This window comes from Nuphar pumila, chromosome 4, assembly GCF_984573655.1.
Source record: "Nuphar pumila chromosome 4, dmNupPumi1.hap1.1, whole genome shotgun sequence".
NCBI classification, from domain to species: Eukaryota; Viridiplantae; Streptophyta; class Magnoliopsida; order Nymphaeales; family Nymphaeaceae; genus Nuphar; species Nuphar pumila.
This window is the reverse complement of record NC_143252.1, coordinates 59993755-60002658: the sequence shown is the minus strand read 5'-3', so window position 1 is coordinate 60002658 and position 8904 is coordinate 59993755.

The following is an 8904-nucleotide window of genomic DNA, read 5'->3' as shown; positions in this document are numbered from 1 at the left end:
TTTGACCTACGAACTATCAATTCCATAGGGATTTAACCTAAGGACCACATTGGTTCCGCAAGAGTTTGACCTACAAACTATCAATTCTATAGGGATTTAACCTAAGGATCACATCGGTTCCGCAGGAGTTCGACCTACGAACTATCAATTCCATAGGAATTTAACCTAAGGATCACATCGGTTCCGCAGGAGTTTGACCTACGAACTATCAATTCCATAGGGATTTAACCTAAGGATCACATTGGTTTCGCAGGAGTTCGACTTACGAACTATCAATTCCATAGAGATTTAACCTAAGGATCACAGTTTAAGAAGGAAGGATTCAACTTGTGAGCTTTGAATGGACCAGGTGCTAAACTGGGTTTTTTGAGGGAAGATTCAAATCGGAATTCAAATCTTCAAGAAAAAAATTAAATGAATTCGGTTTTGAAAGAAAATTTGATTCGGAACTTGGATCTTCTAGAACAATTACTAAATTGTAGAAAAGTTTGAGTAGGAGTTCAAACCTTTAAAGGAAAGCCAAGCGAATTGGATTTGGAAGAAAATTTGAGTCGGAACTCTAATTTTCTAGACCGATTCCAGACATTTGAATTGGATTTGGAAGAAAATTCTAGTCGGAACTCTAATTTTCTAGACCAATTCAGAAGGAAAAGAAAACTCGGGTCGAAACTCGAATCTTCGAAAGAAAACTAGATCCATTGTGGAAGGAAAATAAATTCAAGTCGGAACTCGAATCCTGAAGGAAAAGTAAATCACTTTGGAAGGAAAAGAAATTTGAGTCGGAACTCGAATCCCGAAGAAAAACTAGATCGGTTAAAAGGAAAGGAAATTCGAGTCGGAACTCGAATCCCGAAGGAAAACTAGACAAAAAGAAGAAAAGGAGATTCGAGTCGGAACTCAAATCCTGAAGGAAAGTTAGACAAAAAAAGGAAAGGAAATTTGAGTCGGAACTCGAATCTCGAAGGAAAACTAGACAAAAAGAAGGAAAGGAGATTCGAGTCGGAACTCGAATCCCGAAGGAAAACTAGACAAAAAAAAGGAAAGGAGATTCGAGTCGGAACTCGAATCCCGAAGGAAAACTATACCAATGTGGATACTGGATTTTAAAGTGTACCAATGTGAATACCGGATTTTGAAAATAAACCAGTATAAGCATTATGTTTTATAAAATTACCAGTACAAGCATTATGTGTTACGACAATAAAGCAGTAAATGATACTTCAAGTACAAGGTTTTGATGATGAGCAAGTAAATCAACTGCATTTCAGGTAAGGCGATGAAGAAAGATGACAAGCATTGAAGAATCTTTGAAGACTAGTGTGCATATGTTAAATTCATTAAAAGTCTTAGATTCTTGTAAGAGTCTTACTTAGAGTGCATATTTAGGTTGCATTTCAGCTAAAAAGTCTTTAGAAAAACTTTTTTAAAAGAACCCTTCATGAATTTTTTTTTAGAAAACTCTTTTCTTAAATTTTCGTGTTTATTAGTCGACCAATAGACTCACCAGTCGACTAACCCTTTCGCGCCAGATTTTCTAAACAAAATGTCATTTTTATCAAATTAGTCGACCGAATATTTTATCAGTCGACTGGACAGAACATGTGTTTTCTGGAAATTTAGCAGCAGTCGACTAATTCTTTTATCAGTCGACCGGACAAAACTTGTGTTTTTCAGAAAAATTTAGCAGCAGTCAACTAAAAGGTTTTTCAGTCTACTGATGATATTATCAGTCGACTAACTTTTCTCTAGTCGACTAAGTTTCAAAACTTCAGTTTTTCAAACGACTCGATTAACAGATCAGTCAACTGACAATAACTGTCAGTCTACTAATAGCTAATTATTAGTCGACTAACTACTGTTCGAGTCGACTAATTTTGCCCTTTTTTCTGAAACTTTAAAAAGGCGTGTCTTTTCATTTTTCAAACATTTTGATCGTTCAAAATGGACTGTTTTGACACCCTTTCATACCCTCAACGTATGGAAACTTTCAACTATAAATATGAGTGCATTTTACACTCAAAAGCACTGCAATTTAATCAATTTGAATCAATTACTCTTTGCTTTTCACTCATATTCATTTTCTCACTCACTTGATATTTTCACTTCAGTTTTTCTCTCAAATTCCTTTGAGAGATAGTGAATTCGTGAGTAGAGTATTTCAACAACCTCAAAAGCCAAGTACATTTCATTTGTATTCATAAGAATGGCTCATAGGTTGTATTGTAAGTTGTTACTTGTTTCAATTTTCTGTAAAAGGAAGGACTCCTTGGTTTAAAGGAGTTGTTTGCTTTCAGTAGGTGTGTTATTGAAAGTGAGACTGAATTTGGTCTGTGTATGATCTTGTAGTTACACAAGGTTGATAGTGGAAATCTCAAGCGGGTTTTGCTTGGGGACTGGATGTAGGTCGGGAAAGACCGAACCAGGATAAATTATTGTGTTTTTTGTGTGTTTGCTTTATGAATTGCAATATCAGTCAAAATTCCGCAGACAATTTTTAAAAGCACTATTCACCCCCCCTCTAGTGCTCGTTGCCTCGATCTTACTGCACTTTCATTTGGTATCAGAGCAGGTTCGCTATTATTTTGATTTGACCATCATCTAGCATGGCAACTACAACATCTCAGCACAAAGAAGGATGCTCCTCTGTTCTTCCTTCTCTCTTCCACGGAACAAACTATGGATACTGAAAAGTGAGAATGACAATATTCTTGCAATCCATGGATCTCAAATTTTGGAGAGTTGTTTCAGAAAAGTACCAAATGCCATCAACTGATTTCAATCAATGGACCGATGAAGAAAAGAAGACTGCTTCACTTAATGCCAAGGTGATAAATGCATTGTATTGTGCCATTGACAAGGTAGAGTTCAATCGTATCTCTTAATGCTCTACAGCAAATGAAATCTGGCATACTCTTCTCGTGACTCACGAAGGTACGTCAAAGGTAAAGGAATCTAAAATTGCTTCTTTAGTTCATAAATTTGAATTGTTTAAAATGAAGCAAAATGAATCTATATCGAACATGGTAACAAGAATGACCGATATCACTAACACTCTGAAATCCCTTGGAAAAGAATATTCACAAGTAGATTTAGTCAAAAAAATCCTAAGGTGTTTAACTCCTGAATGGGAGAGAAAAACTACAGCTATTGAGGAAGCAAATGATTTAAACACTCTCACTCTTGAAGATTTGGTTGGTAACTTAATGGCATATGAAGTTCAACTTCAAGACAGACAAGAAGAAGAACCCAAGAAGAAATCTCTTGCTTTTAAGGCTACTTCTGACTCTAAAACTTCAGAAGAAGATGAAGATGAAGATATTGCTCTCATTACAAGGCAATTCAAAAGATTCATCAAAAAGGAAAGATTTCAAAGAAAGGTAAAGAGAGTGGATTCTTCCAATCCTAATGAAGTCAAGTGCTTTAACTGCAAAAAGGCAGGACATATCAAGAAAGATTATCCTCTTCTCAAAATCAAGCCCAAGGACCAATTCAAGAAGAAAAAGGCATTTTAAGCATTTTGGGATGATAGTGACTCCTCTTCCGATGAAGAATCAAATGAAGAAGTCGCCAACAGGTGCTTTGTAGCACAAGAAGATTCGGTAAGTCAATTTGACTATGATGATTTATTAGAAGCATTCAATGATTTATATGTTAAATTTAAGAGTCGAAATTCTAAAAACAAAGAGTTAAAAATTGAGAATTCAACTCTTGACTCTCAAAATAAAGTGTTACTTCAAGAGATAGAAGATCTCAAGAAGGAAAACTCTTGTCAAGCATTTGAGATAAAAGAATTTGGAATTAGAACCAATCTCTTACAAAAAGAAATAACTAGTCTAGAAGAAAAATCAAATGATCTTCTTTCTATAGTGACCAAATTCATAAATGGTCAACAGAATCTAGAAAGACTTCTTGGTTCTCAAAGATGCTCGGTTAATAAAACCGGATTGGGATATAGCTTCTTTGACACTCAAAATAGACCAAACTATGTGGTGAAGAATCAGAGACAATATTCTCAACCATTTGTTCGTAGAACTAAATTTTTTAGTTCTAATAGAAATGCATCTAATCATGAAACTTATAATGCTTATAAGCCTAGACATGATTACTCTAGAAATGCTAAATATTTTTATAGAAAGAATATCTATTATCAAAGGAAACCAAAATCCAAATGGATATGGGTTCCTAAGACTAACTCTCATGGACTCAAAAATAGAAAGGGGTCAAATGCTTTGTCTTCTAATTTTGTTGTAGGTACACAAAATAAGGAGCAAATGGATATTGGACAGCGGTTGTTCCAAACATATGATTGGAGGGCCGGAGTTATTTTCCACCCTCCAAAATAAGGATGGAGGAACCGTCACCTTTGGTGATAATAAGAAGGGAAAAGTAATAGGTATTGGTAATATTGGTAATCCAAAATTTCCCTTGATAGAAAATGTTCTTTTAGTAGATGGTTTAATGCATAATTTATTATCAATTAGTCAATTATGTGATAAAGGTTTTCTTGTTTCTTTTGAACATGATTTATGCTTAATTTCTGATTTTCAATCTAAAAAGATCATTTTTAAAGGTAAAAGAAGGAACAATGTGTATGAACTTTATCTAGATGAGTTACCCACTTTTAATGAAAAATGTCTTATTGTTTCAAATGAAATTCAATGATTATGGCACAAGAGACTTGGACATGTTAACTTTAAAATTATTTCCAAGTTATCCAAGAATGATCTTGTTAGAGGTTTACCTAGAATACCATATAAGAAGGATCACTTATGTGATGCTTGCCAAATGGGTAAACAAATCAAGAGTTCTTTTAAAGCAAAATATATAGCTTCAACAAAACGTCCTCTTGAACTTTTACATTTAGATCTATTTGGACTATCTAGAATTCAAAGTTTGAATGGTAGCAAGTATGCTTTTGTTATAGTAGATGATTATTCTCGATTTACATGGGTGATTTTTCTAAAAAGCAAAAATGATGCTTTTTCTGAATTTTCCAAACTTTGTAGAAGAATTACAAATGAAAAATCTATATCTATAATTAAAATTCGTAGTGATCATGGTGGTGAATTTGAAAATGAATCTTTTCTAAAGTTTTGTGATTTACATGGTATATCTCACAACTTTGCTTTTCCTAGAGCGGCTCCACAAAATGGAGTTGTTGGAAGAAAGAATAGAACTTTGCAAGAATGTGCTAGAACCATGCTTCAAGATAAAAATTTACCAAAATACTTTTGGGCTGAAGCAATAAATACAACATGTTATGTTTTAAATCATGTTCTTATTCGACCAATCTTACATAAAACATGTTTTGAATTGTATTATAATCATATACCAAAGATCTCATATTTCAAAATTTTTGGTAGCAAATGTTTCTCGTTAAATACCAAAGATAATCTTGATAAGTTTGATTCAAAATCAGATGAATCAATATTTCTTGGTTATTCTTCTAGAAGTAAAGCTTATCATGTTTTTAATAAAAGAACATCTTGCATTGAAGAATCTTTACATGTTGCATTTGATGAGAATTGTGAGCAGGTTATTCCTCTAAGCGAAGGAGAAGAAGTAATATTTCAAGAAGAACCTTTGATAGAGAGTACTTCTCAAGAAAATGTTCCTCTTCAACCGGTTTGGAAAGAAGTTCCCAATCATCCACATGAACAAGTTATTGGAGAAATAAAGAGTGGTGTCCAAACTAGAAGGCAATTGCAATATGTTGCAAATATTGCTTTCATATCTAAAATAGAACCAAAGAATATCAATGAGGCTTGTGATGATGAATTTTGGCTTTTGGCCATGTCTGAAGAACTTAACCAATTTACTAGGAATGATGTATGGGATCTAGTTGATAGACCAAAGGATCATCCAGTAATTGGAACAAGATGGGTCTTCCGAAATAAGTTGAACGAAAATGGCGAAGTCATTCGAAACAAAGCAAGACTAGTAGCACAAGGCTATAATCAAGAAGAAGGCATAAATTTTGATGAAACCTATGCACCAGTGGCTTGATTGGAGTCAATTCGAATGATGCTTGCTTTTGCTAGTTACATGAACTTTAAGTTATATCAAATTGATGTTAAGAGTGCATTCTTAAATGAACACATCAATGAAGAAGTTTATGTAGAGCAACCTTCAGGCTTTGAAAATGAGAAATATCCAAAAAAAGTCTACAAATTAAAAAGAGCTTTGTACGGACATAAACAAGCACCAAGAGCGTGGTATGAAAGAGTACGAAATTTTCTAGAACAATCTGGTTTTTCCATTGGTCGGGTAGACTCCACTTTATTTATTAAAAATCTTAATTCAGATATTCTTATTGTGCAAATTTATGTTGATGACATAATATTTGGTTCTACTAATGATTCTCTTTGTAAAGAATTTGCTAAAGCTATGCAGGAAGAGTTTGAAATGAGCTTGATGGGCGAATTAAACTACTTTCTTGGACTTCAAGTAAAGCAAACTGAAGAAGGAATCTTCATCAATCAGGCTATGTATACAAAAGAACTTCTCAAGAGATTTGGGATGGACTCATCGAAATCAAGAAGAAATCCTATGAGTACAACTACTTCTCTTGATAAAGATAAAAATGGTAAAAATGTAGATACTAAGCTCTACAGAGGTATGATCGGATCTCTATTATACTTAACTGTTAGTCGACCTGATATAATGTTTAGTGTTTGTATGTGTGCAAGATTTCAAGCTAATCCAAAGGAATCTCATTTAACTGCAGTAAAACAAATTCTTCGTTATTTGAAAGATACTTCAGATTTTGGTTTGTTTTACCCAAAATCATCTTCCTTTGATTTAGTTTCATATAGTGATGCATATTTTGCAGGAAGTAAATCTGATCGTAAGAGTACTAGCGGAACTTATCATTTCTTAGGAAATTTCTTAGTCTCTTGGTTTAGTAAAAAGCAAAATTCAGTGTCACTCTCAACAACTGAAGCAGAATATATAGAGGCTAGTTTAGCGTGTTCACAAGTACTATGGATGAAACAGACCTTAAACAAATTTGGTTTGAATTACTCCACAACAACTATTTATTGTGATAACATTAGTGCTATAAATCTTTCGAAAAATCCTGTTCAGCACTCAAGAACTAAGCATATTGAAGTTAAACATCAATTCTTAAGAGATTACGTGTTAAAAGGAGATATTTTGTTAAATTTTATATCCACTAAAGAACAACATGTCGATATCTTCACTAAACCACTTAAAAATGAAGATTTTATAAGAATTAGGAGAAAACTAGGCATTTGCTCATTTTTGGATTTATAAAATACTAATTTTTGAACAAAATATCAAAATCGCACCATATTAGTCGATCGATAAATTTCTAGTCGACTGATGCTTTAAAATTTTTTTTAGAAGGAATCACACCTTATTAGTCGACCGATAAAATTCTAGTCGACTGATATTTTTAATTTTTTTTAAATTTCAACTGAAGGGACCCGATACCCCTTGAATTTTTTTAACACCCGATTTTTTTAAAAAGGGCACCGTTTCATTTTTACGCACCTTTTCATTTTTCTTAAAAATGAAACCCTTTGAAAAACAAAACCCTCTCTCTCTCTCTCCTCTCTCTCTTTTGAAAACCCTCGGAGTGTCGTTCGAACCTCTCCTCGCCGGAATCTTCTGGCCGTGATAGGGAGTCGCTAGAATCCTCTTGCCGTGACCGGTGCATCTTCAGTTCTCGCTGTTATCCTCGTGTGGCAGCCTCTTCTCACCTGCCGTCATCCATCGCGGACTCCTCCTCATCTCTTCCCTTTTGCCTAAAATCTGTAGAGAATCGACATCCCTTTTCAGTGGGTTGTTATTGTTGATTATTTTGGCCACTACCAATGAATTTGAAGGCACATCGTTCACTTTACACAAAGTGTTTTTGTTGCGTGACGACGGATATCTTCCTCCCGCCGGACGCCATTTGGAAGCCGACGTCAACACCATCTTCAACTGTTCTTCTCAACAACTGTGTTGATTAATCATTCTCTGCAACTGAATTCTTTTTTGTGAATCTGTTTCACCCATGCCTCGTCAGAAGATTGCATCTGCAAAAGGTTCTCCTCCTCCTACAACTCTAGCAAAATATGAATTTTCTCTCAGATTACTTTGAAATCCTCTTTTATATGATACTTTTGGATCGGTTTCTGCACTTCCTATTTTACCAGGCCGAAATGTCCTCTTTCACATGTTTTCTCGTTATAAAATCAAAGAATTATTTCCAGCTATTTCACATCTTTTTGATGCCTGTGCAAACACCCTTCATTATCCTTTTCTGATTCACTTGTTTTATACAAATTTACAAATTGATCATGAAACTGGAGTTCTTTCCTCTCTTGTTCGTGATGTTGAAATTGAGTTTGATTCTAAACTACTTGGACAAATCCTAGAAATTCCACCTTCAGACACTCTTTTCAATACTATTGAACTTAATAATGAAAGAATTTTTGAACAAATTCTTCTTCCCGGTGCACCTCATTGTTCTCCTTTAAAAAATGCCAATCTTTAAACTTGTGCACGCATTGCTGGACGAATCCTTGCCCATAATGTTCTACCTAAAACTGGTTCTTTGGATTATTATTCCACAGATCTTTCTACAGCTCTTTATGTCTTATTTAGAAATATTTTTGTAAATTGGGCCAACGTATATTTTACTAATTTGTGGAAACAAAAACCATTTCTTCCTTATGGATGTCTTCTTACTCGTATTTTCAGACATTTCAAAGTTTCCTTAACTATTGAAAAATATATTGAGCAAAAAGAGTTCTTTGATCAAACTATTTTTAAACGAATGAAAATTAAATATCTCCCTCCTTTAAACTTTGATCAAACTGAACCATCTGATCCTACTGAACCATCAATTTCTGAACCCTCACCATCTTCTGTGACACCTTCATCTCAAGCAAA